Genomic DNA, 8,295 nt, shown 5'->3' with positions numbered 1-8,295 from the left:
CTCCTCATTAATCCCCAGTCCTAAGGGACCAGGGAATGTGGCGTTACATGTATTTATAGATGGAGTTGTACGAAGGCAGGGAGCACGTTGCCTCTGATGAGCTAAGGCAGTTTCCCCATCTGCTCCCTTGTGTAATGGGGCTGGGGAGGAGGGAAAAATCGGGCAGGCTGGGGATTGATTTCTAATGATAGAAGTATGTGCGTGCACACTATGAATATGCCTGTCCCATGTGTGTGCATGCATTTGTGTGCATTTGTGTGTGTGTGAATTTGAAAGGGCACATGCATTGAATATTTGTGATTGTGCAGGCAGTGGGAGATTTTAGGTCTGCAGAAAGATGTGTGTGTGTGTGTTCATGTGCTATGATTTTGTGTATGTTTGCTCCTGTGTAGAATGCAAGTCATATAGATGTACTTTCTAATCTAAGATATACTGTGAATGTGAGTAATATCATACACCTTCATGAGGTGTATAGTCATGATTATGTCAATCTATGGGGGGTTTTATTCTAATTTGAGGTGATTGGTTCTTCAAAAAGAAAGGAAAATTTTACTCTTTTGAGGTCTTTCTTATGGAATTTAGGTCTAGAGCTAGATCAGTTTCATATCTGGGCCAAATGGATCTGTGAAATGAATTTGAGTCTAGTCTGAAGAAGAGTTTGCGCAGTATCCCTGAGCCAGCATCTTGAGATAGGTCTTAGTCCAAGAGGGGAACAGAGCCAGGAGTCAAATCAGAGCTCATGGACTTATTCCATTTTGCCTTAGATGACCTTGGACAGAGCTATGAGGGTTGAGACAGTGGAGGTTTGTTCCCAGGGCTGGCCAGAGAGAAGGGAATGAGTTCTATCATGCATTCTCTTTTTTTGGCACCATTGTCAAAAATCAATAGACCATAAATATATAGGTTTATTTCTGGATTCTCAATTCTATTCCATTGGTCTATATATCTCCCATCGTATTATGAACATCCTAATTCTGCATAGATGGAAACTGTTCTAGGGAGACAAGCAGAGAATTATGTGAATGCTGAAAGGGCCTTTAGAGCCCAAGTCCATCCTCCCCCGATAGATGGGATCCCACCACAGCGTCCTCTACAAAAGTTCCCCAAGCCTCTGGTCAAATACCTCCTGTGATAATGCTGTGTAACTCCATTGTTATACAGCACACGAATCCCTAGGAAGTTCCTTCTTTTCAGGAGATCAGTTTTGCTTCTGTATAACTCCTACCTCTCTCTGTCCTTTGGGTTCATAATGAGTAAATGACCCTCTTCCACTTGAGGGTAGCGCAATGTAATAGAAAGAACACCAGCTTGGTCCTGAGTTTAAATTCTACCTTTTCGCTGACCAGTTATAAAATCCTAGGTAAGGGATTTTGATGAGGAAACTGATGAGTGCCAGTTTCCTTATGTGAAAAATAAAAGTAAGGACAATGCTCTATGTTTCACAAGGGTGGTTGGACAGATTGAACGAGATAATGACTTTAAAATACAATACATTTCTTGGATCATCCCCAAGCTCCTTTTCTTAGTCTAAGCAGCCATTTTCCTCAATGGTTCTGCATGTCACGTTATTTACAGACCCTCCCCCGTCGGGATTCTGTTTTCCATCTTCTAGATGTGCTTCAGTTGGTTAATACTATTTTGAAAGTGCGGTTCTCAGGTCTGAGCACAGGACTGCAGCTGTGCTCTGAGCATCCCAGAGGGACCAGGATGCTCTCCTCCTTCGTAAAAAACAACATAGCTCTATTAATACAGTGTCAGTCTACCTTAGCTCTCCATAGACATGTCCTGCTGTTGCTATGCAGACTCATGGCACAGTCCAATCGTTAAGTCATTAAAGAAGTTCATGGTCTCTCTCAGTCTCCCTCATCCAGTATTGGAGCAGGTAATTTTTGAGCCTGGGGGGATTAGGACACAAATCGTCATGAGACAGAACTCATTTTCCTTGCCAAGGCTCTGTGCCATCTGTCCCCTGCTGATGTTACCTCTTTCACTCCAGTCTTTCGGGTCTCAAATTCTTGCAATTCGCCAAGGCCAACGCCAGCTCGGGAGCCTCATACAAGGTACTGCCTTGGCCAGGAAAGCTCTCCCCACTCCCACAATTTCTCTTGACTGTCTCCTCATGATGCAGGTTCTTCCCAAACCCGAAACCCCGAACTTCTAAAGAGCCCTTCTCCACCTATCTCTACTCCATTTTATCCTGCTTCATAATACTTGTCAGAGATGGTGATTATCTGTCTTATTGGCCTACTTGTTTATGGTTGGTCTCTTGAACTAGACTGTATGCTCAATAGAGCAACAGATGCCTTGTCTCCCTTATTCATCTCTGAATATCCAGTGTCTAGCACAGTGGCTGACCTATGGTAGAAGACCAGTAAGTAATTTTTGAGTGAAAGAATGCACACATGCATGAATGTTTATTCTTGTTGCATGTAATCTGATAATTTTGCTCATATTGATGCAATCTCTAAATTTGATTTTTTGAGTCACACTTACTCATCTAGCTCTCTCGGCACTATGTCATCTGCACGTTGGCTTAGTGTGCTAAATCTTCATGAAAATTATTGGTCAAAATATTGATGAGGGCAGGTCCCAGGATGAGCACACAGTAAGTCACTAAAGAACCCCCAATATTTTGGAATATGCTCCAGGACACAAGGAGGATTGCTGTAGGATGGAGAGGATGACCCAGTGCAAATTCAGCCCTGTTAATGAGAGAGAAAAACACTGTACCTGTCTCCCATTGCATTTTGTTTTTGATGGGCTTCTGTGAGTTAAAAATTGACAATGTACATTGACAGCAGCAATAACAATAACCAAAATTATTTTTCATTCTATAAAGTAGGGATCTTATTAGATTCAACAGTAAAATATTGGCACCTTTCTTTGGTTCAATCTAATAATCTTGACTACCAACTAGGGTTGTTGTGAAGACTGAGAACACGCACAGGAAGTCCTTAGCGTCATGTCTGGCATGTATTGCACACTCGGTAATATTCATGATTATCAGCACTATTATTTTAGCTGCTGTTATTGAGTGCCTGCTATGAGCCAAACACTCTACTGTGTTTTACCAGTAAACACATGGGTCCCCTCATATATTTACTTTGTGAGGATGGAACATCTCCTTCCCGCTCCTGCTGTTCCCTTTTATTTGGAGGGACACCAATTAGTGTAACACTCCTTGCCTCTCACCTTCCACCCCCATGTTTGTCTCTGCAGAAGTTGATATTTTTCTTTGGTGACCTGGGAAGGAGGAACTACTCATGAGTAAGTCAGCCCTTTCTCTTCTTCTTGTTCTTGAAAGGAGATGCCCACCAGGTGCATGTGTGTTCTCTACTCTTTCAAGCTGAGGTCCTCAGTGTACCTCCCTTTTCCCGGACACCCTATTTAAAAGAGTGTGTCCCGATTTTCCTTATCGTGTTTTATTTTACTTTATTTTATGTGATCGTTACTTTTGAAAAATTCTTTAGTAGGCCTCCACATCAGTATGTGATGTGTGCGTGTGTAGGGGGCGGGGTAGTGTTGTTCTATAGCTTCAGAGCCTAGGACAGACCTTCAAACATAGTAGGAGCTTTATAAATATGTGTCAAATAAATGTATCTCTCAGTTGTAATTTGTCTCAATTCAAGTGAAAAAGCAAACAACAACGAAATGAATCTTATAAACGCGAAGCTTCCCCACCTTGCTCACTCACTTGGTAGCCATCCTGCTCTGAACACGCTCACGGCACCGCACGGCACACTCAGCCCTCATGCTGCTCCTGAACCCAAACCACAGCTGCAGACGCAGGCTCCGGACACTGGTGGGGAAGTGGCACTAGGAACTGTGAACAGATGGCATGTGACACAGTCCCAGATGAGTGAGAGGGAGAGATGCACGGCCCCAGGAAGAAGAGTAGGAGGCCCCGTTTCCTCTTCTTTTGAGGAAATACTGTTGCCAGTTATGTTTGGGGTTTTTTGTTGTTTTTTGTTTGTTTGTTTGTCTTTTGTTTTTAAGATTAGGTCTGGGGAAAACAATATAGTCCTTCAAAGTGTATTGTTTTCATTTGTATTCCGCTAGAGTTGGGATGTCACCTGATTTGTGATCCCTCCTTTATTTACATGTTTAATTATTCATTTAGAAAATATGTACTGAGAACACATTAGGTGCCAGCATTTTTCAAGGCACTCGGGAAATGAGGATGAGAAGAAAGAAGGAAAAAAGGAAAAACACCCGCTCTGCCGTGACCCTCACACTTCTCTTCAGCCCACCTAATGTTCTCGCTCAGCCTCACTCAGTCCTTTTCTCTTTCACTCTCTTCTGTGCCCAAATATTTGATACCATTTTACTGCCTTTTCCTCCAAGTCCTCCAGCCTCTCTATCTAGCACCTGCAAGCTTCACTGCCCATACATTTTGCTCAAGAAGGCATGTGTGTTACAGTCAGACGCTGCGGTGCACGATACTGGCATAATTACTGACTCGCAGACACCGTGACTTTGATGACAAAGAAATAGGAAACAGTTCTGAAATATAGTTATACTTGTTGTATTTTCAGATTTCAGATTTTAAAAAGAGATATAAGTTTAATGTGGACATTTACTGCCGTTTTTATCCAATTGGCTTGAATGCAGATATATTTGTTCACTCTTAGAGCATAATCCCTCTACCCAAGACTTCTTTTCCGGGGTTTCAGTGAGGGGGCGGGAGCACTGGAGAGCCAGGCCTGAGAATCAGCCCGGTGGTCCCAGTCCAGCCCAAGCTTGACCTACGTTGCCACACATGTTGAATAATTATGTGGGGGGAAAATGACTCTGGAATTATTGATGCAGTGTAACATTGATAAGTGAGCTCTTTTCCTTTAAATTTCTGATTAGAGAGTTAATTTATTTGGAACTGTGGGATGGGAGTAGAGGTGCTTATAGCTCAGGGAAGAAATTTTCTCATTCGTTCTGCATCTTGCCTCTGTCTTGTGGAACTCGACTTCCTCCAAATGGCAAGCACTATACCTTGTGTTTAAACTTTTCACATTACTACCAGCTTATCTCACTGAATCATTAATATTTTTCATGGGGGCAGATATTATTATTATCTTTCTTGTGCAGATGTGGGGACTGTGGTTCAGAGACTGAATTGCCCAAGGTCACTCAGCTTGAAAGTGGCAGAAAGGACTTTTCACAAATACAAAGGTTTCCTTTGCCAAACCATGAGCTCTTTCCAGGGCTCCATCCTCAATCTTCCCCCTATCCATCCACTTCCTTTGGCAGTTCCTGGTACATTCGCCCCAGGCAAAAACTTCTGAGTAAGGAGTTTCTCTGTGCTGCAACTTCTAATTTGCCCGTTAGGAACAAAGCTTGGCTTTCTCAGAGGCTGTGATAGCTCCCACCCACCAGTCCCACTGCCGGAGTCCAAGAAGCCATTTTGTTAGCTTAACTGGATGCTATTACCACCACACACAATTGCTAATTCACCTCCAGAGTCCCCTAACAGCCAGTTTAGTGGAACACAGGGGCTGCCTTCCTTTTATCTTTTCAGTTTTTATAAAGAAAAATGCAGAAACAAAAGGAGAGGACCAAACTTAGATCTGCTGTAGAAATACCTCCCAGTCTTCTCTGGCTTGTTCTTTTCTCTGGCGATTCCGGGCCAAGGCAGGGTCTCGAAGTCTTACTAGTGAGAGCCAACTAAAATTAAAAGTCGATGAAAATCAAAGATGCAGTGTTGGAACTGAGTGCCATGAAGCTGAGGCCACAGCACGTTGGTCCTCTGGCCTTTACCATCAAGTTTCCGAAAAGATGACGACACCTGAACTTGACTTTGTGGCCTTCAGATCTTACCAGACCATACGTCTCTGTCATCCCGGGATACTGTTTATGATTTTAGTCCTTCTGATTCCTCCATCCTCTCCCTGCCCTCAACCCCTCACGTTCTTCTGTTTCCTCTTAGCTCTTCCACTCCTCCTATGATAGGCGGTTTGCAAAAATGGCCACAATTCCTCACTCTTCCCTGTGCTTTCCAGCCTTTCCCATTGAAATGTAGACTCTAGTTCCCCCTCCCCTTGAATCCGGGCTGTCCTATGCCTTTCTTTGACGAGTAGAATATGGCAAAAGTGACTTCGTGCCAATTCCAATCCCAGGATTGAATAAATCTTACACATTTCTGTTCATTTTCTTGGAACTATGCTGAGCCGCTGTGTCAACCACTGCAGGCTGTTCAGCTGGATGATGACGGATGCATAGCGCCATCTCACTGGTCCTCTGGCTGAGCCAATCAACTATACTCCCCCCACCCTCTACCAAAGCAAAGCCACTCATCGACAGGCAGTTGACTATAGATTCAGGAATATACCCAACCAGGACCACAAAAACCGTCCAACTGAGCCAAGACCAGTCGTCAGCCTGCAGAATTCTGAGCTAACTAAATGGTGTTATCTTTAACTACTAAGTTTGAGGGTCGTTTTTATGCAGCAATAGCTGGCTTGATATTCCTCCCTTTCATATGTTTCCAAATCCTCTGCTAGAGCCATTTTTCATTTCAATCGTACCACCAGGAACCACAGCCTTGGAAGCCAAGGGAACTGCTCATCCTTCTAGTCTTTCTATAGCCACATGGTTCAAAGAAAGAGCTGCTAGTCTCTTACCGATCCCACCCCATTCCCAGGCCAGCAATGATGTGTGGCCTAATTTGGACAAAAGCAGAGTACTTTACTCTTAGAAAACAATGACAAGTCCAATGTTGGGAGGGCACATGAATCAAACCAGGGCCATCAGAGTCCTTCCTGAAACTTCTCAACTAGAGAACTGAGGAAGAGTAAGAAAAATTTCTTTCCCAACTAGAAAGCAGACTGTAAAGATGGTAGCCTACAGCTTGCCTAACTCCCTCGTCAAATGACAGAGCTGATCTAGGAGAATAAAGCTGGAAGACAAGTTGAATCACGAAAGGGTGACTCTGCAGGTGAGTTTAGAGTCCCTGGTGTCAGTCTTCCCCGACCTCGGTGCGGACTGGGTGTGTGTGGGACTGCTGTGAGAGACAGACGACTTAACACTGTCAGTCCATGGTGCAGGGCATGGCTCATATTACATACCTAATAAATGAGTGTTAATATTCTCCCGTTTACACAGCACCGTAATCCTGAGACATGGTTATCACTGACCCTATTTCGCAAATGATGAAACTGAAGCTAGAAGAAAATGTGAGCGTGTGTGAGCATATGCGTGAGTGTGTGTGGGAACACGTGTAAGAGCACGTGTGAACATGTATGGATGAGTGTGTGAGAGGATGTGTGTGAGTATGAAGGGAGTGATATGACTAGAGAAGTAACCACTTTAGTGCCAGAATGAACAAATCAAGAGAAAGAGGGAAGGAAATGATGTCAGGTCGTCATTGTAATGGACGAGGGCACAGGGAGTCAGGGCCTGAGAGAGATCAGTGGTGCCAGAGACAGGAAAGGGCAAATGCACAGAGCGATGCTGTGCAGCAAGCGGATTGAACGGCAGCTCAGCTGTCGAATTTGAGATGAGTCGAAGGTGACCCTACGATTCCATGTCCAGACAACAGAAAGGAGGAAGGCGGTGGTGATTACCAGGTTTCCCTTTGTAGAGGCTGAGCTGATGAAGAGATGAGGAAATGGGAGCCAGGATGGATGTGTTTTGATGAGAAACAGGTGCTCATCAAAGATGCAGGCAACAGGTGAAGAGAACAGAACAGGTGATAGAGCATAGTAGAAAGTTTTCTAACATCTATAGGGGTAGGAAGATATATGTTCTGTGAGAGATATCTACTGACCAGGAAAAAGGGTGTCAAAAGAAATTCATTAAATTTTACCATTTTCTCAAGGTCAGTCCTAGGCATTACATAGCACCTTTGAAAACACTAGAGACACCCAAATGAATGAGAGAAGATATTCGCTTATGCTATATCTGATAAGGGGTTAATATCCAAAATATATAAAGAACTCATACAATCCAATGACAAAAAAAACCCAAAAAACAAATAATCCAATTAAAAAACGAGCAGAAGATCTGAATAAGTATTTCTCCAAAGAAGAAATACAGATAGCCAATAGACATATGAAAAGATGCTCAAAGTCACTAATCATCAGATACATGCAAATTAAAACCACAATGAGTTATCACCTCACACCTGTCAGAATGGCTATCAATAATTCAAAGAACAGCAAGTGTTGGTGAAGATGTGGTGGAAAGGGAACCCTCATACATTGTTGGTGGGGTTGCAGATTGCCACTATGGAAAACAGTCTGGAGGTTCCTCAAAAAATTAAAAATGGATCTACCTTTTGGTCTAACAATTGCACTTCTGGGT

This window comes from Pteropus medius, unplaced genomic scaffold, assembly GCF_902729225.1.
Source record: "Pteropus medius unplaced genomic scaffold, Ma_sr-lr_union100, whole genome shotgun sequence".
Classification (NCBI taxonomy): domain Eukaryota; kingdom Metazoa; phylum Chordata; class Mammalia; order Chiroptera; family Pteropodidae; genus Pteropus; species Pteropus medius.
Note: the sequence above shows the minus strand (reverse complement) of the source record.